The sequence below is a fragment of the Anomaloglossus baeobatrachus genome, chromosome 4, assembly GCF_048569485.1.
Source record: "Anomaloglossus baeobatrachus isolate aAnoBae1 chromosome 4, aAnoBae1.hap1, whole genome shotgun sequence".
NCBI lineage: Eukaryota > Metazoa > Chordata > Amphibia > Anura > Aromobatidae > Anomaloglossus > Anomaloglossus baeobatrachus.
Window position 1 is genome coordinate 7,850,250 of NC_134356.1, and position 26,669 is coordinate 7,876,918.

Consider the following 26,669-nt stretch of genomic DNA (forward strand, 5'->3'; position numbering starts at 1 on the left):
GCAGTAAAATAAATAAATAAATAATTAAAAAAACGGCGTGCGGTTCCCCCCAATTTTAATACCAGCCAGATAAAGCCATACAGCTGAAGGCTGGTATTCTCAGGATGGGGAGCCCCACGTTATGGGGAGCCCCCCACCCTAACAATATCAGTCAGCAGCTGGCCAGAATTGCCGCATACATTATATGCGACAATTCTGGGGCTGTACCCGGCTCTTCCCGATTTACCCTGGTGCGTTGGCAAATCGGGGTAATAAGGAGTTATTGGAAGCCCATAGCTGCCAATAAGTCCTAGATTAATCATGTCATGCGTCTATGAGACACCCTCCATGATTAATCTGTAAGTTACAGTAAATAAACACACACACACCAGAAAAAATCCTTTATTAGAAATAAAAACACACACATATACCCTGGTTCACCACTTTAATCAGCCCGAAAAAGCCCTCCTTGTCCGGCGTAATCCAGGATGATCCAGCGTCGCATCCAGCGCTGCTGCATGGAGGTGACCGGAGCCGCAGCACACACAGCCGCTCCGGTCACCTCCACACAGCAAATGAACACAGCCGCGCGATCAGCTGCTGTCACTGAGGTTACCCGCTGTCACCGCTGCATCCACCGGTGGCCGCGGGTAACCTCAGTGACAGCAGCTGATCGCGCGGCTGTGTTCATTTGCTGTGTGGAGGTGACCGGAGCGGCTGTGTGTGCTGCGGCTCCGGTCACCTCCATGCAGCAGCGCTGGATGCGACGCTGGATCATCCTGGATTACGCCGGACATGGAGGGCTTTTTCGGGCTGATTAAAGTGGTGAACCAGGGTATATGTGTGTGTTTTTATTTCTAATAAAGGATTTTTTCTGGTGTGTGTGTGTTTATTTACTGTAACTTACAGATTAATCATGGAGGGTGTCTCATAGACGCCTGACATGATTAATCTAGGACTTATTGGCAGCTATGGGCTGCCAATAACTCCTTATTACCCCGATTTGCCAACGCACCAGGGCAAATCGGGAAGAGCCGGGTACAGTCCCAGAACTGTCGCATATAATGTATGCGGCAACTCTGGGCGGCTGTTGGCTGATATTGTTAGGGTGGGGGGCTCCCCATAACGTGCAGCTCCCCATCCTGAGAATACCAGCCTTCAGCCGTATGGCTTTATCTGGCTGGTTTTAAAAATGGGGGGAACCGCACGCCGTTTTTTTTAATTATTTATTAATTTTAATTATTAATTTTAATTATTTATTAAATAATTAAAAAAAACGGCGTGCGGTTCCCCCCATTTTTAAAACCAGCCAGATAAAGCCATACGGCTGAAGGCTGGTATTCTCAGGATGGGGAGCTCCACGTTATGGGGAGCCCCCCACCCTAACAATATCAGCCAACAGCTGCCCAGAATTGCCGCATACATTATATGCGACAGTTCTGGGACTGTACCCGGCTCTTCCCGATTTACCCTGGTGCGTTGGCAAATCGGGGTAATAAGGAGTTAATGGCAGCCCATAGCTGCCACTAAATCCTAGATTAATCATGTCAGGCGTCTCCCCGAGATTCCTTCCATGATTAATCTGTAAATTACAGTTAAAAAACACACACATCCGAAAAATCCTTTATTAGAAATAAAAAACACTAACAAAGTCCCTCATTACCAATTTATTAACCCCGACAAACCCTCCATGTCCGGCGTACTCCACGGACTCCGGCGTCGCGTCCAGCTCTGCTGCATGGAAGTGACAGGAGCTGCAGAAGACACCGCCGCTCCGGTCACCTCCACGCAGCTAATGAAGACAGCCGTGCGATCAGCTGAGCTGTCACTGAGGTTACCCGCTGTCACTGGATCCAGTGACGGCGGGTAACCTCAGTGACAGCTCAGCTGATCGCGCTACTCACCTCATTTGCTGCGTGGAAGTGACCGGAGCGGCGGTGTCTTCTGCAGCTCCGGTCACCTCTATGCAGCAGCGCAGGATGCGACGCTGGAACATCCTGGATGACGCCGGACATGGAGGGCTTTTTGGGGCTGATTAAAGTGGTGAACCAGGGAATGTGTGTGTGTTTTTTATTTCTAATAAAGGATTTTTCGGGTGTGTGTGTTTATTTACTGTAACTTACAGATTAATCATGGAGGGTGTCTCATAGACGCCTGACATGATTAATCTAGGATTTAGTGGCAGCTATGGGCTGCCATTAACTCCTTATTACCCCGATTTGCCAAAGCACCAGGGCAAATCGGGAAGAGCCGGGTACAGTCCCAGAATTGTCGCATATAATGTATGCGGCAATTCTGGGCGGCTGCTGACTGATATTGTTAGGCTGGGGGGCTCCCCATAACGTGGAGCTCCCCATCCTGAGAATACCAGCCTTCAGCCGTATGGCTTTATCTGGCTGGCATTAAAATGGGGGGGACCGCACGCCGTTTTTTTTTAATTATTTATTAATTTATTTTACTGCACAGTATAGACACGCCCACCGGCTGCTGTGATTGGGTGCAGTGTGACACCTGTCACTCAGCGTGGGGGCGTGTCTCACTGCAACCAATCATAGGCACCGGTGGGCGGGGAAAGCAGGGAATAGGAGATTGTTTAATGAGCGGCCGGCTTTTTCAAAATAGTAAAAGCCGCCGGTCACCTCCACGCAGCTAATGAAGGGAATAGCGCGATCAGCTGCTGTCAGTCAGGTAACTCCCGGCCACCGCTGGATCCAGCGGTGCCGCGATTAACCTCAGTGACAGCAGCTGATCGCTATACTCACCTCAGTTGGTGCATGGAGCTGACTGGAGCGGCGGTGAGTAGCGCGATCAGCTGAGCTGTCACTGAGGTTACCCGCGGCCACCGCTGCATCCACCGCTGGATCCAGGTAACCTCAGTGACAGCTCAGCTGATCGCTATACTCATCTCATTAGCTGCGTGGAGGTGACCGGAGCGGCGGTGTCTTCTGCAGCTCCTGTCACTTCCATGCAGCAGAGCTGGACGCGACGCTGGAGGACTGTGGAGTACGCCGGACATGGAGGGTTTGTCGGGGTTAATAAATTGGTAATGAGGGACTTTGTTAGTGTTTTTTATTTCTAATAAAGGATTTTTCGGGTGTGTGTGTTTTTTAACTGTAATTTACAGATTAATCATGGAAGGAATCTCGGGGAGACGCCTGACATGATTAATCTAGGATTTAGTGGCAGCTATGGGCTGCCATTAACTCCTTATTACCCCGATTTGCCAACGCACCAGGGTAAATCGGGAAGAGCCGGGTACAGCCCCAGAACTGTCGCATCTAATGTATGCGGCAATTCTGGGCGGCTGCTGACTGATATTGTTAGGGTGGGGGGCTCCCCATAACGTGGAGCTCCCCATCCTGAGAATACCAGCCTTCAGCCGTATGGCTTTATCTGGCTGGTATTAAAATTGGGGGGACCGCATGCCGTTTTTTTAAATTATTTAATTATTTATTTCACTGCACAGTATACACACACCGGCTGCTGTGATTGGTTGCAGTGAGACAGCTGTCACTCAGTGTGGGAGCGTGTCTCACTGCAACCAATCATAGGCGCCGAAAAGCAGGACAGCAGGGAATAGGAGATTGATTAATGAGCGGCCGGCTTTTTCAAAAGAGGAAAAGCCACCGGAGTTTGAACAGCTGTGCAGCGCCGCGGCAGTGATCGGGGAACGGTAAGTAAGAGAGAGGGGGGAGAATGACCGACAGACTGTGAGAGGGGGACAGACAAGACAGAGAGAGACAGACCGACGGACTGAGGGAGATAGAATAAAAAAAAAAAAATGACCGACATCGCTAGTAAAAAGCACAAAACGTGCGTTTTGGACATCGGAGTGCCACACAAGGTTTTCATGTAAAATCTTTCATGTATTAATCTCAAAAAGTAACATACACCAGCTCTATCTCACTATTGGGTATGTGCCCTTAACATTTCCGCCATGAAAATTCATTTTGGTGTCATTTTGGAAGGTTTTCTGGTGAGTCCGTAAAAATGGCGTAAAACTCGGACAAAATTGTTCACATCTGTGACTTTTGAGTGATAAATGCTTCAAGGGGTCTTCCCCATGCTGATGCCATGTCATTTGAGCACTCTTCTGAGACTTTTGTGACATTTTTAGGGTTTCTCCATGCTGCCGGGGGGTCATTTCACAAAAATACTCGGGTCTCCCATAGGATAACATTGGGCTCGGTGCTCGGGCCGAGTACACGAGTATCTTGGGAGGCTCGGCCCGAGCTTCGAGCACCCGAGCTTTTTAGTACTCGCTCATCACTAGTAATCAGGTCTATATAAGACACTTAACTCACTCTACCCCTGAAATAATGTAGGGATAGCTGCTGCAGGAGGGATAGGTTTGGATTACAGGCATATAAACAGAAATTATAGCCATACATTCCTTACTGCTGCAACCTAAAATCAAAAATCTTTTGTCTCTTAGCTACATCTTTTCTATTTCCTATTAATATCTCTGTTTGCGGCATCCAGTGTAGGGATAGCTGCTGGAGGAGGGATAGGTTAGGATTACAATGATATAGGCAGGTATTATTGCCTTACAGTCCTTGCTGCTGCAACCTAAAACCAAAAATCCTTTGTCAGGGCTACATGTATTCTATTCCCTAATAATATCACTGTTTGCTGCAGTCAGTGTAGGGATAGCTGCTGGAGAAGGGATAGTAAGGGATTAGAGGCATACAGGCAAGGCATATTGCAAAAACGTTCTTCTAGTTATACTGCTGCAACCTAAAACCAAAAATCATTTTTAGGGCTAATTACTCTCCTTTCTTGAAGTCAAACCACTGTTATCTGCATTCACTGTAGGGCTAGCTGCTGGAGGAGATTTTACTTTTGGATTAGAGGCATATAGGCAGGAATTATAGCCTTAGGCTATGTGCGCACAGTGCATTTTTCGCGGTGTTTTTGCGCGTTTTTCGGGTGCGTTTTTGGCCTTAAAACTGCAGGACTTTGCTTCCCCAGCAAAGTCTATGAGTTTTCATTTTTGCTGTCCGCACACATCTGTTTTTTTTACCTGCGTTTTTGAGTTAAAAAAAAAATGGACATGTCAGTTCTTTCCTGCATTTTTCTGCGTTTTCCGCCCATGCAATGCATTTGAAAAACGCAGCAAAACGCAGAGATCAAAAACGCAGCAAAACGCAGCCAAAAACGCACCAAATCGCGGCAAAAACGCATGCGTTTTTTTATGCGTCTTTTCGACGCAGGTGCGTTTTTGTGCATTTTTAGCGGCCAAAAACGCAGCGTCAAAAAGACGCAGTGTGCGAACCTAGCCTTACAGTCCTTGCTGCTGCACCGTAAAACTAAAAGTCTTTTAGTCAGAGGTACATCTATTTGATTCCCTATTGATACTGCTGTTACCTGCATTTAGTGTAGAGATAGATGCTGGAGGAGAGATAGCTTTGGATTAGAAGCATATAGGCCAGGATTAGATAGAGCCTTACAGATCTTGCTGCTGCAAACTAAAAAAAAAAATTGTTTGTCAGGTCTACATCTATTCTATTCCCTTTTAATACAGCTGTTTGCTGCATTCAGTTTAGGGATAGCTGCTGGAGAAGGGATAGGTTTGGATTACAGCTGGCATATAGGCAGGGATTCTAGCCTTACAGTCCTTGCTGCTGCACCCTAAAACTGAAAGTCCCTTGTCAGGGTTACATCTATTCAATTCCCTATTAATACCATAAAATTTGCAGGCATATATAGTATCTACCTAATGAAATATGTGCAAGACTTGAGGTATGGGATGGGGAAGTGGACATGCTGCTGATGGTACACAGAGGCAGGGGTCGTGGACCACAACCAACACACACATCCACAAGACCTATGAGTCTCTCCTAATTTTTGGCAGCCCTTACACTTAGTGCATAGGCTTGACTAGTCAAGCAGTCCTACTCCTTAATAATGGTAAAAAAATTGTATTCTGAGGCCCTCCTCTACGTGTCTTCCAGGGGGTATTGCAATCCCTCTTTCTAATTTTTTTCAGCCCTTTTCTCTAAGTGCATAGTCTTTATGAGTGTAGCAGTTTCACTATCCATTATAACAGAATGTGTATGAGGCCTGGGAGGTATCAGAGTCCTTCCTCTGTGTAATACACGGTGTATCGGAGTCCCTCTTCTGTGTAATACAGGGTGTATCGGAGTCCCTCCTCTGTGTAATACAGGGTGTATCAGAGTCCCTCCTCTATGTAATACAGGGTGTATCGGAGTCCCTCCTCTATGTAATACAGGGTATATCAGAGTCCCTCCTCTGTGTAATACAGGGTGTATCGGAGTCCCTCCTCTGTGTAATACAGGGTGTATTAGAGTCCCTCCTCTATGTGTAATACAGGGTGTATTAGAGTCCCTCCTCTATGTGTAATACAGGGTGTATCGGAGTCCCTCCTCTATGTTTAATACAGGGTGTATCTGAGTCCCTCCTCTGTGTAATACAGGGTGTATTGGAGTCCCTCCTCTGTGTAATACAGGATGTATTGGAGTCCCTCCTCTGTGTAATACAGGGTGTATCGGCGTCCCTCCTCTATGTTTAATACAGGGTTTATCTGAGTCCCTCCTCTATGTGTAATACAGGATGTATCAGAGTCCCTCCTCTATGTGTAATACAGGGTGTATCAGAGTCCCTCCTCTATGTGTAATACAGGGTGTATCGGAGTCCCTCCTCTATGTGTAATACAGGGTGTATCGGAGTCCCTCCTCTATGCTTAATACAGGGTGTATCGGAGTCCCTCCTCTATGTGTAATACAGGGTGTATCGGAGTCCCTCCTCTATGTGTAATACAGGGTGTATCAGAGTCCATCCTCTATGTTTAATACAGAGTGTATCGGAGTCCCTCCTCTATGTTTAATACAGAGTGTATCGGAGTCCCTCTTTCTTCTAATTTTGGGCAGTTATTGCATTTTTCGCATAGGCTTTGTGAGTTTTAAAGTCCCTCATACGTTACACAGGAGGTGTCTGACCGTGTCACACGCACCACAGGCCCAGAAAAGGGAGCAAATTGTAATTAAAATGACATTTACCGGTCACATCTACTGTAATCATAGGCGATGGGGAAAATAGAGTGAGCGATGGCCCAGCTATTAAGGTTATGTTCACAAGTCGCTTTTTTGCTGCGTTTTTTTGCAGTGTTTTTCTGTGATTCAGAGATGCGTCCAAGCGTCTTCCCCATAGTGTTCCCAGCAGTGACCTAGGAGTCAGAGATGCGTCCAGACGTCTTCCCCATAGTGTTCCCAGCAGTGACCTAGGAGTCAGAGATGTGTCCAGGCGTCTTCCCCATAGTGTTCCCAGCAGTGACATGGGATTCAGAAATGGGTCCAGGCGTCTTCCCCATAGTGTTCCCAACAGTGACTTGGGAGTCAGAGATGCGTCCAGGCGTCTTCCCCATAGTGTTCCCAACAGTGACCTGGGAGTCAGAGATGGGTCCAGGCGTCTTCCCCATAGTGTTCCCAACAGTGACCTGGGAGTCAGAGATGCGTCCAGGCGTCTTCCCCATAGTGTTCCCAGCAATGACCTGGGAGACAGAGATGCGTCCAGGCGTCTTCCCCATAGTGTTCCCAACAGTGATCTGGGAGTCAGAGATGGGTCCAGGCGTCTTCCCCATAGTGTTCCCAACAGTGACCTGGGAGTCAGAGATGCGTCCAGGCGTCTTCCCCATAGTGTTCCCAGCAGTGACCTAGGAGTCAGAGATGTGTCCAGGCGTCTTCCCCATAGTGTTCCCAGCAGTGACATGGGATTCAGAAATGGGTCCAGACGTCTTCCCCATAGTGTTCCCAACAGTGACCTGGGAGTCAGAGATGCGTCCAGGCGTCTTCCCCATAGTGTTCCCAACAGTGACTTGGGAGTCAGAGATGCGTCCAGGCGTCTTCCCCATAGTGTTCCCAACAGTGACCTGGGAGTCAGAGATGGGTCCAGGCATCTTCCCCATAGTGTTCCCAACAGTGACCTGGGAGTCAGAGATGCGTCCAGGCGTCTTCCCTATAGTGTTCCCACCAATGACCTGGGAGTCAGAGATGTGTCCAGGCGTCTTCCCCATAGTGTTCCCAGCAGTGACCTGGGAGTCAGAGATGCGTCCAGGCGTCTTCCCCATAGTGTTCCCAACAGTGACCTGGGAGTCAGAGATGCGTCCAGGCGTCTTCCCCATAGTGTTCCCAGCAATGACCTGGGAGTCAGAGATGGGTCCAGGCGTCTTCCCCATAATGTACCCAGCAGTGACCTGGGAGTCAGAGATGCGTCCAGGCGTCTTCCCTATAGTGTTCCCACCAATGACCTGGGAGTCAGAGATGGGTCCAGGCGTATTCCCCATAGTGTTCCCAGCAATGACCTGGGAGTCAGAGATGGGTCCAGGCGTCTTCCCCATGGTGTACCCAGCAGTGACCTGGGAGTCAGAGATGCGTCCAGGCGTCTTCCCCATAGTGTTCCCACCAATGACCTGGGAGTCAGAGATGGGTCCAGGCGTCTTCCCCATAGTGTACCCAGCAGTGACCTGGGAGTCAGAGATGCGTCCAGGCGTCTTCCCCATAGTGTTCCCAGCAGTGACCTGGGAGTCAGAGATGCGTCCAGGCGTCTTCCCCATAGTGTTCCCAGCAGTGACCTGGGAGTCAGAGATGTGTCCAGGTATCTTCTCCATAGTGTTCCCAGCAGTGACCTGGGAGTCAGAGATGCGTCCAGGCGTTTTCTCCATAGTGTTCCCAGCAGTGACCTGGGAATCAGAGATGCGTCCAAGCGTCTTCCCCATAGTGTTCCCAGCAGTGACCTGGGGGTCATAGATGTGTCCAGGCATCTTCCCCATAGTGTTCCCAGCAGTGACCTGAGAGTCATAGATGCGTCGTCCAGGCGTCTTCTCCATAGTGTTCCCACCAATGACCTGGGAGTCAGAGATGCGTCCAGGCATCTTCTCCATAGTGGTCCCAGCAGTGAGCATTCGTCCAGGCGTCTTCCCCATAGTGTTCCCAGCAGTGACCTGGGAGTCAGAGATGCATCCAGGCATCTTCTCGATAGTGTTCCCGGCAGTGACCTGGGAGTCAAGAGATGCGTCCAGGCGTCTTCCCCATAGTGTTCCCAGCAGTGACCTGGGAGTCAGAGATGCGTCCAGGCGTCTTCTCCATAGTGTTCCCGGCAGTGACTTGGGAGTCAGAGATGCGTCCAGGCGTCTTCCCCATAGTGTTCCCAACAGCGACCTGGGAGTCAGAGATGGGTCCAGGCGTCTTCACCATAGTGTTCCCAGCAGCGACCTGGGAGTCAGAGATGTGTCCAGGTGTCTTCCCCATAGTGTTCCCAGGAGTGACCTGGGAGTCAGAGATGTGTCCAGGTATCTTCTCCATAGTGTTCCCAGCAGTGACCTGGGAGTCAGAGATGCGTCCAGGCGTTTTCTCCATAGTGTTCCCAGCAGTGACCTGGGAATCAGAGATGCGTCCAGGCGTCTTCCCCATAGTGTTCCCAGCAGTGACCTGGGAGTCAGAGATGCGTCCAAGCGTCTTCCCCATAGTGTTCCCAGCAGTGACCTGGGGGTCATAGATGTGTCCAGGCATCTTCCCCATAGTGTTCCCAGCAGTGACCTGAGAGTCATAGATGTGTCGTCCAGGCGTCTTCTCCATAGTGTTCCCACCAATGACCTGGGAGTCAGAGATGTGTCCAGGCATCTTCTCCATAGTGTTCCCAGCAGTGACCTGAGTCAGAGATGTATCCAGGCGTTTTCCCCATAGTGTTCCCAGCAGTGACCTGGGAGTCAGAGATGCGTCCAGGCATCTTCTCCATAGTGGTCCCAGCAGTGAGCATTCGTCCAGGCGTCTTCCCCATAGTGTTCCCAGCAGTGACCTGGGAGTCAGAGATGCATCCAGGCATCTTCTCGATAGTGTTCCCGGCAGTGACCTGGGAGTCAAGAGATGCGTCCAGGCGTCTTCCCCATAGTGTTCCCAGCAGTGACCTGGGAGTCAGAGATGCATCCAGGCGTCTTCTCCATAGTGTTCCCGGCAGTGACTTGGGAGTCAGAGATGCATCCAGGCGTCTTCCCCATAGTGTTCCCAACAGCGACCTGGGAGTCAGAGATGGGTCCAGGCGTCTTCAACATAGTGTTCCCAGCAGCGACCTGGGAGTCAGAGATGTGTCCAGGTGTCTTCCCCATAGTGTTCCCAGGAGTGACCTGGGAGTCAGAGATGTGTCCAGGCGTCTTCCCCATAGTGTTCCCGGCAGTGACCTGGGAGTCAGAGATGTGTCCAGGCGTCTTCCCCGTAGTGTTCCCAGCATTTTTCTGGGAGTCAGAGATGCGTCCAGGCATCTTCCCCATAGTGTTCCCAGCAGTGACCTAGGAGTCAGAGATGTGTCCAGGCGTCTTCCCCATAGTGTTCCCAGCAGTGATCTGGGAGTGAGAGATGTGTCCAGGCGTCTTCCCCATAGTGTTCCCAGCAGTGACCTGGGAGTCAAGAGATGCGTCCAGGCGTCTTCCCCATAGTGTTCCCAGCAGTGACCTAGGAGTCAGAGATGTGTCCAGGCGTCTTCCCCATAGTGTTCCCAGCAGTGATCTGGGAGTCAGAGATGAGTCCAGGCGTCTTCCCCATAGTGTTCCCAGCAGTGACCTGGGAGTCAGAGATGCATCCAGGAGTCTTCCCCATAGTGTTCCCAGCAGCAACCTGGGAGTCAGAGATGTGTACAGGCGTGTTCCCCATAGTGTTCCAAGCAGTGACCTCGTAGTCAGAGATGTGTCCAGGCATCTTCCCTATAGTGTTCCCAGCAGTGACCTGGGAGTCAGGGATGTGTCCAAGCGTCTTCCCCGTAGTGTTCCCAGCAGTGACCTGGGAGTCAGAGATGTGTCCATGCATCTTCCCCATAGTGTTCCCAGCGGAGACCTGGGAGTCAGAAATGTGTCCAGGCGTCTTCCCCAGAATGTTCCCAGCAGTGACCTGGGAGTCAAGAGATGTGTCCAGGCGTCTTCCCCATAGTGTTCCCAGCGGTGACCTGGGAGTCAGAGATGTGTCCAGGCGTCTTCCCCATAGTGTTCTCAGCAGTGACCTGGGAGTCAGAGATGCGTCCAGGCGTCTTCCCCATAGTGTTCCCAGCAGTGACCTGGGAGTCAGAGATGCGTCCAGGCGTCTTCCCCATAGTGTTCCCAGCAGTGACCTGGGAGTCAAAGATGTGCCTAGTCATCTTCCCCATATTGTTCCCAGCAGTGACCTGGGAGTCAGAGATGCGTCCAGGCGTCTTCCCCATAGTGTTCCCAGCATTTTTCTGGGAGTCAGAGATGCGTCCAGGCGTTTTCTCCATAGTGTTCCCAGCAGTGACCTGGGAATCAGAGATGTGTCCAGGCATCTTCCCCATAGTGTTCCCAGCAGTGACCAGGGAGTCAGAGATGCGTCCATGCGTCTTCCCCATAGTGTTCAAAGCAGTGACCTGGGAGTCAGAAATCTGTCCAGGCATCTTCCCCATAATGTTCCCAGCAGTGACCTGGGAGTCAGAGATGTGTCCAGGCGTCTTCCCCGTAGTGTTCCCAGCAGTGACCTGGGAGTCAGAGATGTGTCCAGGCGTCTTCCCCATAGTGTTCCCAGCAGTGACCTGGGAGTCAGAGATGCGTCCAGGCGTCTTCCCCGTAGTGTTCCCAGTAATGACCTGGGAGTGAGAGATGTGTCCAGGCGTCTTCCCCATAGTGTTCCCGGCAGTGACCTGGGAGTCAGAGATGTGTCCAGGCATCTTCTCCATAGTGGTCCCAGCAGCGACCTGGGAGTTAGTGATGCGTCCAGGCATCTTCCCCATAGTGTTCCCAGCAGTGACCTGGGAGTCAGAGATGTGTCCAGGTGTCTTCCCCATAGTGTTCCCGGCAGTGACCTGGGAGTCAGAGATGTGTCCAGGCATCTTCTCCATAGTGGTCCCAGCAGTGACCTGGGATTTAGTGATGCGTCCAGGCGTCTTCCCCATAGTGTTCCCAGCAGTGACCCAGGAGTCAGAGATGTGTCCAGGCATCTTCTCCATAGTGGTCCCAGCAGCGACCTGGGAGTTAGTGATGCGTCCAGGCATCTTCCCCATAGTGTTCCCAGCAGTGACCTGGGAGTCAGAGATGTGTCCAGGTGTCTTCCCCATAGTGTTCCCGGCAGTGACCTGGGAGTCAGAGATGCGTCCAGGCATCTTCCCCATAGTATTCCCAGCAGTGACCCAGGAGTCAGAGATGCGTCCAGGCGTCTTCCCCATAGTGTTCCCAGCAGTGACCTGGGAGTCAGAGATGTGTCCAGGCGTCTTCCCCATAGTGTTCCCAGTAGTGACCTGGGAGTCAGAGATGTGTCCAGGCGTCTTCCCCATAGTGGTCCCAGCAGCGACCTGGGAATCAGAGATTTGTCCAGGCATCTTCTTCATAGTGGTCCCAGCAGCGACCTGGGAGTTAGTGATGCATCCAGGCATCTCCCCCATAGTGTTCCCTGCAGTGACCTGGGAGTCAGAGATGTGTCCAGGTGTCTTCCCCATAGTGTTCCCGGCAGTGACCTGGGAGTCAGAGATGTGTCCAGGCGTCTTCCCCATAGTGTTCCCAACAGTGACTTGGGAGTCAGAGATGCGTCCAGGCGTCTTCCCCATAGTGTTCCCAACAGTGACCTGGGAGTCAGAGATGGGTCCAGGCGTCTTCCCCATAGTGTTCCCAACAGTGACCTGGGAGTCAGAGATGCGTCCAGGCGTCTTCCCCATAGTGTTCCCAGCAATGACCTGGGAGTCAGAGATGCGTCCAGGCGTCTTCCCCATAGTGTTCCCAACAGTGACCTGGGAGTCAGAGATGGGTCCAGGCGTCTTCCCCATAGTGTTCCCAACAGTGACCTGGGAGTCAGAGATGCGTCCAGGCGTCTTCCCCATAGTGTTCCCAGCAGTGACCTAGGAGTCAGAGATGTGTCCAGGCGTCTTCCCCATAGTGTTCCCAGCAGTGACATGGGATTCAGAAATGGGTCCAGACGTCTTCCCCATAGTGTTCCCAACAGTGACCTGGGAGTCAGAAATGCGTCCAGGCGTCTTCCCCATAGTGTTCCCAACAGTGACTTGGGAGTCAGAGATGCGTCCAGGCGTCTTCCCCATAGTGTTCCCAACAGTGAACTGGGAGTCAGAGATGGGTCCAGGCATCTTCCCCATAGTGTTCCCAACAGTGACCTGGGAGTCAGAGATGCGTCCAGGCGTCTTCCCTATAGTGTTCCCACCAATGACCTGGGAGTCAGAGATGTGTCCAGGCGTCTTCCCCATAGTGTTCCCAGCAGTGACCTGGGAGTTAGAGATGCGTCCAGGCGCCTTCCCCATAGTGTTCCCAACAGTGACCTGGGAGTCAGAGATGCGTCCAGGCGTCTTCCCCATAGTGTTCCCAGCAATGACCTGGGAGTCAGAGATGGGTCCAGGCGTCTTCCCCATAGTGTACCCAGCAGTGACCTGGGAGTCAGAGATGCGTCCAGGCGTCTTCCCTATAGTGTTCCCACCAATGACCTGGGAGTCAGAGATGGGTCCAGGCGTCTTCCCCATAGTGTTCCCAGCAATGACCTGGGAGTCAGAGATGGGTCCAGGCGTCTTCCCCATAGTGTACCCAGCAGTGACCTGGGAGTCAGAGATGCGTCCAGGCGTCTTCCCCATAGTGTTCCCACCAATGACCTGGGAGTCAGAGATGGGTCCAGGCATCTTCCCCATAGTGTACCCAGCAGTGACCTGGGAGTCAGAGATGCGTCCAGGCGTCTTCCCCATAGTGTTCCCAGCAGTGACCTGGGAGTCAGAGATGCGTCCAGGCGTCTTCCCCATAGTGTTCCCAGCAGTGACCTGGGAGTCAGAGATGTGTCCAGGTATCTTCTCCATAGTGTTCCCAGCAGTGACCTGGGAGTCAGAGATGCGTCCAGGCGTTTTCTCCATAGTGTTCCCAGCAGTGACCTGGGAATCAGAGATGCGTCCAGGCGTCTTCCCCATAGTGTTCCCAGCAGTGACCTGGGAGTCAGAGATGCGTCCAAGCGTCTTCCCCATAGTGTTCCCAGCAGTGACCTGGGGGTCATAGATGTGTCCAGGCATCTTCCCCATAGTGTTCCCAGCAGTGACCTGAGAGTCATAGATGCGTCGTCCAGGCGTCTTCTCCATAGTGTTCCCACCAATGACCTGGGAGTCAGAGATGTGTCCAGGCATCTTCTCCATAGTGTTCCCAGCAGTGACCTGAGTCAGAGATGTATCCAGGCGTTTTCCCCATAGTGTTCCCAGCAGTGACCTGGGAGTCAGAGATGCGTCCAGGCATCTTCTCCATAGTGGTCCCAGCAGTGAGCATTCGTCCAGGCGTCTTCCCCATAGTGTTCCCAGCAGTGACCTGGGAGTCAGAGATGCATCCAGGCATCTTCTCGATAGTGTTCCCGGCAGTGACCTGGGAGTCAAGAGATGCGTCCAGGCGTCTTCCCCATAGTGTTCCCAGCAGTGACCTGGGAGTCAGAGATGCGTCCAGGCGTCTTCCCCATAGTGTTCGCAACAGCGACCTGGGAGTCAGAGATGGGTCCAGGCGTCTTCACCATAGTGTTCCCAGCAGTGACCTGGGAGTCAGAGATGTGTCCAGGTGTCTTCCCCATAGTGTTCCCAGGAGTGACCTGGGAGTCAGAGATGTATCCAGGCGTCTTCTCCATAGTGTTCCCAGCAGTGACCTGGGAGTTAGAGATGTGTCCAGGCGTCTTCCCCATAGTGTTCCCAGCAGTGACCTGGGAGTCAGAGATGTGTCCAGGTATCTTCTCCATAGTGTTCCCAGCAGTGACCTGGGAGTCAGAGATGCGTCCAGGCGTTTTCTCCATAGTGTTCCCAGCAGTGACCTGGGAATCAGAGATGCGTCCAGGCGTCTTCCCCATAGTGTTCCCAGCAGTGACCTGGGAGTCAGAGATGCGTCCAAGCGTCTTCCCCATAGTGTTCCCAGCAGTGACCTGGGGGTCATAGATGTGTCCAGGCATCTTCCCCATAGTGTTCCCAGCAGTGACCTGAGAGTCATAGATGCGTCGTCCAGGCGTCTTCTCCATAGTGTTCCCACCAATGACCTGGGAGTCAGAGATGTGTCCAGGCATCTTCTCCATAGTGGTCCCAGCAGTGAGCATTCGTCCAGGCGGAGTCAGAGATGCGTCCAGGCGTCTTCCCCATAGTGTTCGCAACAGCGACCTGGGAGTCAGAGATGGGTCCAGGCGTCTTCACCATAGTGTTCCCAGCAGTGACCTGGGAGTCAGAGATGTGTCCAGGTGTCTTCCCCATAGTGTTCCCAGGAGTGACCTGGGAGTCAGAGATGTATCCAGGCGTCTTCTCCATAGTGTTCCCAGCAGTGACCTGGGAGTTAGAGATGTGTCCAGGCGTCTTCCCCATAGTGTTCCCAGCAGTGACCTGGGAGTCAGAGATGTGTCCAGGTATCTTCTCCATAGTGTTCCCAGCAGTGACCTGGGAGTCAGAGATGCGTCCAGGCGTTTTCTCCATAGTGTTCCCAGCAGTGACCTGGGAATCAGAGATGCGTCCAGGCGTCTTCCCCATAGTGTTCCCAGCAGTGACCTGGGAGTCAGAGATGCGTCCAAGCGTCTTCCCCATAGTGTTCCCAGCAGTGACCTGGGGGTCATAGATGTGTCCAGGCATCTTCCCCATAGTGTTCCCAGCAGTGACCTGAGAGTCATAGATGCGTCGTCCAGGCGTCTTCTCCATAGTGTTCCCACCAATGACCTGGGAGTCAGAGATGTGTCCAGGCATCTTCTCCATAGTGGTCCCAGCAGTGAGCATTCGTCCAGGCGTCTTCCCCATAGTGTTCCCAGCAGTGACCTGGGAGTCAGAGATGCATCCTGGCATCTTCTCGATAGTGTTCCCGGCAGTGACCTGGGAGTCAAGAGATGCGTCCAGGCGTCTTCCCCATAGTGTTCCCAGCAGTGACCTGGGAGTCAGAGATGCGTCCAGGCGTCTTCCCCATAGTGTTCCCAACAGCGACCTGGGAGTCAGAGATGGGTCCAGGCGTCTTCACCATAGTGTTCCCAGCAGCGACCTGGGAGTCAGAGATGTGTCCAGGTGTCTTCCCCATAGTGTTCCCAGGAGTGACCTGGGAGTCAGAGATGTATCCAGGCGTCTTCTCCATAGTGTTCCCAGCAGTGACCTGGGAGTTAGAGATGTGTCCAGGCGTCTTCCCCATAGTGTTCCCAGCAGTGACCTGGGAGTCAGAGATGTGTCCAGGTATCTTCTCCATAGTTTTCCCAGCAGTGACCTGGGAGTCAGAGATGCGTCCAGGCGTTTTCTCCATAGTGTTCCCAGCAGTGACCTGGGAATCAGAGATGCGTCCAGGCGTCTTCCCCATAGTGTTCCCAGTAGTGACCTGGGAGTCAGAGATGCGTCCAAGCGTCTTCCCCATAGTGTTCCCAGCAGTGACCTGGGGGTCATAGATGTGTCCAGGCATCTTCCCCATAGTGTTCCCAGCAGTGACCTGAGAGTCATAGATGCGTCGTCCAGGCGTCTTCTCCATAGTGTTCCCACCAATGACCTGGGAGTCAGAGATGTGTCCAGGCATCTTCTCCATAGTGTTCCCAGCAGTGACCTGAGTCAGAGATGTATCCAGGCGTTTTCCCCATAGTGTTCCCAGCAGTGACCTGGGAGTCAGAGATGCGTCCAGGCATCTTCTCCATAGTGGTCCCAGCAGTGAGCATTCGTCCAGGCGTCTTCCCCATAGTGTTCCCAGCAGTGACCTGGGAGTCAGAGATGCATCCAGGCATCTTCTCGATAGTGTTCCCGGCAGTGACCTGGGAGTCAAGAGATGCGTCCAGGCGTCTTCCCCATAGTGTTCCCAGCAGTGACCTGGGAGTCAGAGATGCGTCCAGGCGTCTTCTCCATAGTGTTCCCGGCAGTGACTTGGGAGTCAGAGATGCGTCCAGGCGTCTTCCCCATAGTGTTCCCAACAGCGACCTGGGAGTCAGAGATGGGTCCAGGCGTCTTCACCATAGTGTTCCCAGTAGCGACCTGGGAGTCAGAGATGTGTCCAGGTGTCTTCCCCATAGTGTTCCCAGGAGTGACCTGGGAGTCAGAGATGTATCCAGGCGTCTTCTCCATAGTGTTCCCAGCAGTGACCTGGGAGTTAGAGATGTGTCCAGGCGTCTTCCCCATAGTGTTCCCGGCAGTGACCTGGGAGTCAGAGATGTGTCCAGGCGTCTTCCCCGTAGTGTTCCCAGCATTTTTCTGGGAGTCAGAGATGCGTCCAGGCGTCTTCCCCATAGTGTTCCCAGCAGTGACCTAGGAGTCAGAGATGTGTCCAGGCGTCTTCCCCATAGTGTTCCCAGCAGTGATCTGGGAGTGAGAGATGTGTCCAGGCGTCTTCCCCATAGTGTTCCCAGCAGTGACCTGGGAGTCAAGAGATGCGTCCAGGCGTCTTCCCCATAGTGTTCCCAGCAGTGACCTAGGAGTCAGAGATGTGTCCAGGCGTCTTCCCCATAGTGTTCCCAGCAGTGATCTGGGAGTCAGAGATGTGTCCAGGCGTCTTCCCCATAGTGTTCCCAGCAGTGACCTGGGAGTCAGAGATGCATCCAGGAGTCTTCCCCATAGTGTTCCCAGCAGCAACCTGGGAGTCAGAGATGTGTACAGGCGTGTTCCCCATAGTGTTCCAAGCAGTGACCTCGTAGTCAGAGATGTGTCCAGGCATCTTCCCTATAGTGTTCCCAGCAGTGACCTGGGAGTCAGGGATGTGTCCAAGCGTCTTCCCCGTAGTGTTCCCAGCAGTGACCTGGGAGTCAGAGATGTGTCCATGCATCTTCCCCATAGTGTTCCCAGCGGAGACCTGGGAGTCAGAAATGTGTCCAGGCGTCTTCCCCAGAATGTTCCCAGCGGTGACCTGGGAGTCAAGAGATGTGTCCAGGCGTCTTCCCCATAGTGTTCCCAGCGGTGACCTGGGAGTCAGAGATGTGTCCAGGCGTCTTCCCCATAGTGTTCTCAGCAGTGACCTGGGAGTCAGAGATGCGTCCAGGCGTCTTCCCCATAGTGTTCCCAGCAGTGACATGGGAGTCAAAGATGTGCCTAGTCATCTTCCCCATATTGTTCCCAGCAGTGACCTGGGAGTCAGAGATGCGTCCAGGCGTCTTCCCCATAGTGTTCCCAGCATTTTTCTGGGAGTCAGAGATGTGTCCAGGCGTTTTCTCCATAGTGTTCCCAGCAGTGACCTGGGAATCAGAGATGTGTCCAGGCATCTTCCCCATAGTGTTCCCAGCAGTGACCAGGGAGTCAGAGATGCGTCCATGCGTCTTCCCCATAGTGTTCAAAGCAGTGACCTGGGAGTCAGAAATCTGTCCAGGCATCTTCCCCATAATGTTCCCAGCAGTGACCTGGGAGTCAGAGATGTGTCCAGGCGTCTTCCCCGTAGTGTTCCCAGCAGTGACCTGGGAGTCAGAGATGTGTCCAGGCGTCTTCCCCATAGTGTTCCCAGCAGTGACCTGGGAGTCAGAGATGCGTCCAGGCGTCTTCCCCGTAGTGTTCCCAGTAATGACCTGGGAGTGAGAGATGTGTCCAGGCGTCTTCCCCATAGTGTTCCCGGCAGTGACCTGGGAGTCAGAGATGTGTCCAGGCATCTTCTCCATAGTGGTCCCAGCAGCGACCTGGGAGTTAGTGATGTGTCCAGGCATCTTCCCATAGTGTTCCCAGCAGTGACCTGGGAGTCAGAGATGTGTCCAGGTGTCTTCCCCATAGTGTTCCCGGCAGTGACCTGGGAGTCAGAGATGTGTCCAGGCATCTTCTCCATAGTGGTCCCAGCAGTGACCTGGGATTTAGTGATGCGTCCAGGCGTCTTCCCCATAGTGTTCCCAGCAGTGACCCAGGAGTCAGAGATGTGTCCAGGCATCTTCTCCATAGTGGTCCCAGCAGCGACCTGGGAGTTAGTGATGCGTCCAGGCATCTTCCCCATAGTGTTCCCAGCAGTGACCTGGGAGTCAGAGATGTGTCCAGGTGTCTTCCCCATAGTGTTCCCGGCAGTGACCTGGGAGTCAGAGATGCGTCCAGGCATCTTCCCCATAGTGTTCCCAGCAGTGACCCAGGAGTCAGAGATGCGTCCAGGCGTCTTCCCCATAGTGTTCCCAGCAGTGACCTGGGAGTCAGAGATGTGTCCAGGCGTCTTCCCCATAGTGTTCCCAGTAGTGACCTGGGAGTCAGAGATGTGTCCAGGCGTGTTCCCCATAGTGGTCCCAGCAGCGACCTGGGAATCAGAGATTTGTCCAGGCATCTTCTTCATAGTGGTCCCAGCAGCGACCTGGGAGTTAGTGATGCATCCAGGCATCTCCCCCATAGTGTTCCCTGCAGTGACCTGGGAGTCAGAGATGTGTCCAGGTGTCTTCCCCATAGTGTTCCCGGCAGTGACCTGGGAGTCAGAGATGTGTCCAGGCATCTTCTCCATAGTGTTCCCGGCAGTGACCTGGGAATCAGAGATTTGTCCAGGCATCTTCTTCATAGTGGTCCCAGCAGCGACCTGGGAGTTAGTGATGCATCCAGGCATCTCCCCCATAGTGTTCCCTGCAGTGACCTGGGAGTCAGAGATGCATCCAGGCATCTCCCCCATAGTGTTCCCTGCAGTGACCTGGGAGTCAGAGATGTGTCCAGGCGTCTTCCCCATAGTGTTCCCGGCAGTGACCTGGGAGTCAGAGATGTGTCCAGGCATCTTCTCCATAGTGGTCCCAGCAGCGACCTGGGAGTTAGTGATGCGTCCAGCCGTCTTCCCCATAGTGTTCCCAGCAGTGACCTGGGAGTCAGAGATGTGTCCAGGCGTCTTCCCCATTGTGTTCCCTGCAGTGACCTGGGAGTCAGCGATGTGTCCAGGCGTCTTCCCCATTGTGTTCCCTGCAGTGACCTGGGAGTCAGAGATGCATCCAGGCATCTCCCCCATAGTGTTCCCTGCAGTGACCTGGGAGTCAGAGATGTGTCCAGGCGTCTTCCCCATAGTGTTCCCGGCAGTGACCTGGGAGTCAGAGATGTGTCCAGGCATCTTCTCCATAGTGTTCCCAGCAGTGACCTGGGAGTCAGAGATGTGTCCAGGCGTCTTCCCCCGTGCTGTTTCCATTCGTGCTGTTTCCATCCATTTAAGTGATCCTCATGCCCCTGAGCCCCCCTGGGTTTTTTTCCAGACAAATGCCCGCGTTTCCCATTGACTTCATTGATACTCGTTACTCGAGTGGCGCCCGTCCGAGCGTCCGTCCTGCTGGATTGGAGTATTGAGCAGTTTAGTGCTCACTCATCACTATTTGCTCTAATGGACGATGTACTCCAATGTCAACTGTTCCTCTGACGTCTTCCCAGGGTCTCCCACAAGTTCTCGGGTTCCTTCCTGGGACCTCGTTGTTGTTTTCTTATGGTGACCTTCGGGGTGATTGCTAAAATTAACCTGTAACTCTTATCTCTGAAGACCCTATTTTTAGTGGCTGTTTGCTCAGGAGAAGAGATCAGAGCTCCAGCCTTCGGTGAGGAGCCGAGATCAGAGTATGTCCTCAGGGTTCCATTTTACTTATATTTTGCCAAAGTAACTTCTGAACAAAACATTAATTCACCTTTCCCCTTCACCTTCAAGAAATCCTATTCCTACTTGTGAGTCCCTCTCCCGGATCCAGGCCCTCTGTGCAGCCGGTCACCATCCAGTCCGGCTCAGGTGGAGAGACCCCTCCTGGTCATTCAAGAAGCCAGTGATGGCCACAACTTCAGATGATCACCTCCTTCATCTGCTGAAGCTGAGCCTCCTGACATATCCTGCTCTGCTACATTGTCACTCTGTCTCCAAATATACCCAGCTCTGCTACTTTAATAAAAACTTCTACAAAGCCAATGCGTGCCTTCTGACATACTCAACACTGCTACATCGCTCTAGTGAGTCTCCTGAGATACTCTACTCCGCCACTACTGCTCCACTCTTCATCCTCCATGCTGCACTGACGTTATCTGTCTGTGCTGCACAGAAGTCATCTGTCCCTGCTGCACCAATGTCATCTGTATGTGCTGCACCAACATAATCTGTCCCTGCTGCACCGATGTCATCTGTCTGTGCTGCACCAACATAATCTGTCCCTGCTGCACCGATGTCATCTGTTTGTGCTACACCAACATCATCAGTCTCTGCTGCACCAACATAATCTGTCCCTGCTGCACCAATGTCATCTGTCTGTGCTGCACCAACATCATCTGTCTGTGCTGCACCAACATAATCTGTCCCTGCTGCACCGATGTCATCTGTCTGTGCTGCACCAACATAATCTGTCCCTGCTGCACCGATGTCATCTGTCTGTGCTGCACCAACATAATCTGTCCCTGCTGCACCGATGTCATCTGTCTGTGCTGCACCAACATAATCTGTCCCTGCTGCACCGATGTCATCAATCTGTGCTGAACCGACATCATCTGTCTGTGCTGCACCGATGTCATCTGTCTGTGCTGCACCAACGTCATCTGTCCGTGCTGCTCCGATGTCATCAATCTGTGCTGAACCGACATCATCTGTCTGTGCTGCACCAACGTCATCTGTCCGTGCTGCTCCGATGTCATTTATCCGTGCTGCACCAACGTCATCTGTCCCTGCTGCACTGATATCATCTGTCCGTGCTGCTCCGATGTCATTTATCCGTGCTGCACCAACGTCATCTCTCCGTGCTGCTCTTTCGACCAATGACTTTGAGGATTCACCTCACCAGATGACAATTAGAAAAACTTAAATCTTCACATATTATAAAAGCGGTCTCTACTTATCCAGAATGGGAAGAAACAAATATATTAGGTAAAAAGAATATTTGTTGAAAAACTTTAAAACAGGAACATTTATTCCAATCTTGTTAGAATTGGCTTCTGTTCACCCCTAATCATTTCCTTCAGGTAAAAATAGAAAACAAACCTTTGGACTTTGCATAAGGAGAGTAAAATATAGCAGAGTAACAGCAGCTGTGTACAAAAATATGGCCGATGTGGACTCTGTTCATTCCAACATTAGGTCTATTTATAGACTGACCAGGAGCTATCCTGTCCTCTATATACACTGCACAGTACCACTCCTCCTGTCCTGTATACTGGGTGTAATCCTCAGTATCTGTATTATTCTGTATATATACACTGCACAGTACCACTCCTCCTGTCCTGTATACTGGGTGTAATCCTCAGTATCTGTATTATTCTGTATATATACACTGCACAGTACCACTTCTCCTGTCCTGTATACTGGGTGTAATCCTCAGTATCTGTATTATTCTGTATATATACACTGCACAGTACCACTCCTCCTGTCCTGTATACTGGGTGTAATCCTCAGTGTCTGTATTATTCTGTATATATACACTGCACAGTACCACTTCTCCTGTCCTGTATACTGGGTGTAATCCTCAGTATCTGTAATATACTGTGTATATACACTGCACAGTACCACTTCTCCTGTCCTGTATACTGGGTGTAATCCTCAGTATCTGTATTATTCTGTAAATATACACTGCACAGTACCACTTCTCCTGTCCTGTATACTGGGTGTAATCCTCAGTGTCTGTATTATTCTGTAAATATACACTGCACAGTACCACTTCTCCTGTCCTGTATACTGGGTGTAATCCTCAGTATCTGTAATATACTGTGTATATACACTGCACAGTACCACTTCTCCTGTCCTGTATACTGGGTGTAATCCTCAGTATCTGTATTATTCTGTATATATACACTGCACAGTACCACTTCTCCTGTCCTGTATACTGGGTGTAATCCTCAGTATCTGTATTATTCTGTATATATACACTGCACAGTACCACTTCTCCTGTCCTGTATACTGGGTGTAATCCTCAGTGTCTGTATTATTCTGTATATATACACTGCACAGTACCACTTCTCCTGTCCTGTATACTGGGTGTAATCCTCAGTATCTGTAATATACTGTGTATATACACTGCACAGTACCACTTCTCCTGTCCTGTATACTGGGTGTAATCCTCAGTGTCTGTATTATTCTGTATATATACACTGCACAGTACCACTTCTCCTGTCCTGTATACTGGGTGTGATCCTCAGTACCTGTATTATTCTGTATATATACACTGCACAGTACCACTTCTCCTGTCCTGTATACTGGGTGTAATCCTCAGTATCTGTATTATTCTGTATATATACACTGCACAGTACCACTTCTCCAGTCCTGTATACTGGGTGTAATCCTCAGTACCTGTATTATTCTGTATATATACACTGCACAGTACCACTTCTCCTGTCCTGTATACTGGGTGTAATCCTCAGTATCTGTATTATTCTGTATATATACACTGCACAGTACCACTTCTCCTGTCCTGTATACTGGGTGTGATCCTCAGTATCTGTATTATTCTGTATATATACACTGCACAGTACCACTTCTCCTGTCCTGTATACTGGGTGTAATCCTCAGTATCTGTATTCTGTATATATACACTGCACAGTACCACTTCTCCTGTGCTGTATACTGGGTGTAATCCTCACTATCTGTATTATTCTGTATATATACACTGCACAGTACCACTCCTCATGTCCTGTATACTGGGTGTAATCCTCAGTATCTGTATTATTCTGTATATATACACTGCACAGTACCACTTCTCCTGTCCTGTATACTGGGTGTAATCCTCAGTATCTGTATTATTCTGTATATATACACTGCACAGTATCACTTCTCCTGTCCTGTATACTGGGTGTAATCCTCAGTATCTGTATTATTCTGTATATATACACTGCACAGTATCACTTCTCCTGTCCTGTATACTGGGTGTAATCCTCAGTATCTGTATTATTCTGTATATATACACTGCACAGTATCACTTCTCCTGTCCTGTATACTGGGTGTATTCCTCAGTATCTGTATTATTCTGTATATATACACTGCACAGTACCACTTCTCCTGTCCTGTATACTGAGTGTAATCCTCAGTATCTGTATTATTCTGTATATATACACTGCACAGTATCACTTCTCCTGTCCTGTATACTGGGTGTATTCCTCAGTATCTGTATTATTCTGTATATATACACTGCACAGTACCACTTCTCCTGTCCTGTATACTGGGTGTAATCCTCAGTATCTGTATTATTCTGTATATATACACTGCACAGTACCACTTCTCCTGTCCTGTATACTGGGTGTAATCCTCAGTATCTGTATTATCCTGTCCTCTATATACACTGCACAGTACCACTTCTCCTGTCCTGTATACTGGGTGTAATCCTCAGTATCTGTATTATTCTGTATATATACACTGCACAGTACCACTTCTCCTGTCCTGTATACTGGGTGTAATCCTCAGTATCTGTATTATTCTGTATATATACACTGCACAGTACCACTTCTCCTGTCCTGTATACTGGGTGTAATCCTCAGTATCTGTATTATTCTGTATATATACACTGCACAGTACCACTTCTCCTGTCCTGTATACTGGGTGTAATCCTCAGTATCTGTATTATTCTGTATATATATACACTGCACAGTACCACATCTCCTGTCCTGTATACTGTGTGTAATCCTCAGTATCTGTATTATTCTGTATATATACACTGCACAGTACCACTTCTCCTGTCCTGTATACTGGGTGTAATCCTCAGTATCTGTATTATTCTGTATATATACACTGCACAGTATCACTTCTTCTGTCCTGTATACTGGGTGTAATCCTCAGTACCTGTATTATTCTGTATATATACACTGCACAGCACCACTTCTCCTGTCCTGTATACTGGGTGTAATCCTCAGTACCTGTATTATTCTGTATATATATACACTGCACAGTACCACTTCTCTTGTCCTGTATACTGGGTGTAGTCCTCAGTATCTGTATTATTCTGTATATATACACTGCACAGTACTTCTCCTGTCCTGTATACTGGGTGTAATCCTCAGTATCTGTATTATTCTGTATACATACACTGCACAGTACCACTTCTCCTGTCCTGTATACTGGGTGTAATCCTCAGTATCTGTATTATTCTGTATATATACACACTGCACAGTACCACTTCTCCTGTCCTGTATACTGGGTGTAATCCTCAGTATCTGTATTATTCTGTATATATACACTGCACAGTACCACTTCTCCTGTCCTGTATACTGGGTGTAATCCTCACTATCTGTATTATTCTGTATATATACACTGCACAGTACCACTTCTCCTGTCCTGTATACTGGGTGTAATTCTCAGTACCTGTATTATTCTGTATATATACACTGCACAGTACCACTTCTCCTGTCCTGTATACTGGGTGTATTCCTCAGTATCTGTATTATTCTGTATATATACACTGCACAGTACCACTTCTCCTGTCCTGTATACTGGGTGTAATCCTCACTATCTGTATTATTCTGTATATACACTGCACAGTACCACATCTCCTGTCCTGTATACTGTGTGTAATCCTCAGTATCTGTATTATTCTGTATATATACACTGCACAGTACCACTTCTCCTGTCCTGTATACTGGGTGTAATCCTCAGTATCTGTATTATTCTGTATATATACACTGCACAGTATCACTTCTTCTGTCCTGTATACTGGGTGTAATCCTCAGTACCTGTATTATTCTGTATATATACACTGCACAGCACCACTTCTCCTGTCCTGTATACTGGGTGTAATCCTCAGTACCTGTATTATTCTGTATATATATACACTGCACAGTACCACTTCTCTTGTCCTGTATACTGGGTGTAGTCCTCAGTATCTGTATTATTCTGTATATATACACTGCACAGTACTTCTCCTGTCCTGTATACTGGGTGTAATCCTCAGTATCTGTATTATTCTGTATACATACACTGCACAGTACCACTTCTCCTGTCCTGTATACTGGGTGTAATCCTCAGTATCTGTATTATTCTGTATATATACACACTGCACAGTACCACTTCTCCTGTCCTGTATACTGGGTGTAATCCTCAGTATCTGTATTATTCTGTATATATACACTGCACAGTACCACTTCTCCTGTCCTGTATACTGGGTGTAATCCTCACTATCTGTATTATTCTGTATATATACACTGCACAGTACCACTTCTCCTGTCCTGTATACTGGGTGTAATTCTCAGTACCTGTATTATTCTGTATATATACACTGCACAGTACCACTTCTCCTGTCCTGTATACTGGGTGTATTCCTCAGTATCTGTATTATTCTGTATATATACACTGCACAGTACCACTTCTCCTGTCCTGTATACTGGGTGTAATCCTCACTATCTGTATTATTCTGTATATACACTGCACAGTACCACTTCTCCTGTCCTGTATACTGGGTGTAATCCTCAGTATCTGTATTATTCTGTATATATACACTGCACAGTACCACTTCTCCTGTCCTGTATACTGGGTGTAATCCTCAGTATCTGTATTATTCTGTATATATACACTGCACAGTACCACTTCTCCTGTCCTGTATACTGGGTGTAATCCTCAGTATCTGTATTATTCTGTATATATACACTGCACAGTACCACTTCTCCTGTCCTGTATACTGGGTGTAATCCTCAGTATCTGTATTATTCTGTATATATACACTGCACAGTACCACTTCTCCTGTCCTGTATACTGGGTGTAATCCTCAGTATCTGTATTATTCTGTATATATACACTGCACAGTACCACTTCTCCTGTCCTGTATACTGGGTGTAATTCTCAGTACCTGTATTATTCTGTATATATACACTGCACAGTACCACTTCTCCTGTCCTGTATACTGGGTGTATTCCTCAGTATCTGTATTATTCTGTATATATAC

At 50.0% G+C, this 26,669-nt stretch overlaps 1 protein-coding gene across 1 annotated transcript in view; it reads left to right on the forward strand.

The window, feature by feature from the left end:
- LOC142301777 (thromboxane-A synthase-like) overlaps positions 1–26,669 on the forward strand; it is a 61,054-nt gene that overhangs the window by 958 nt on the left and 33,427 nt on the right. The gene's annotated exons all lie outside the window — the stretch shown is intronic.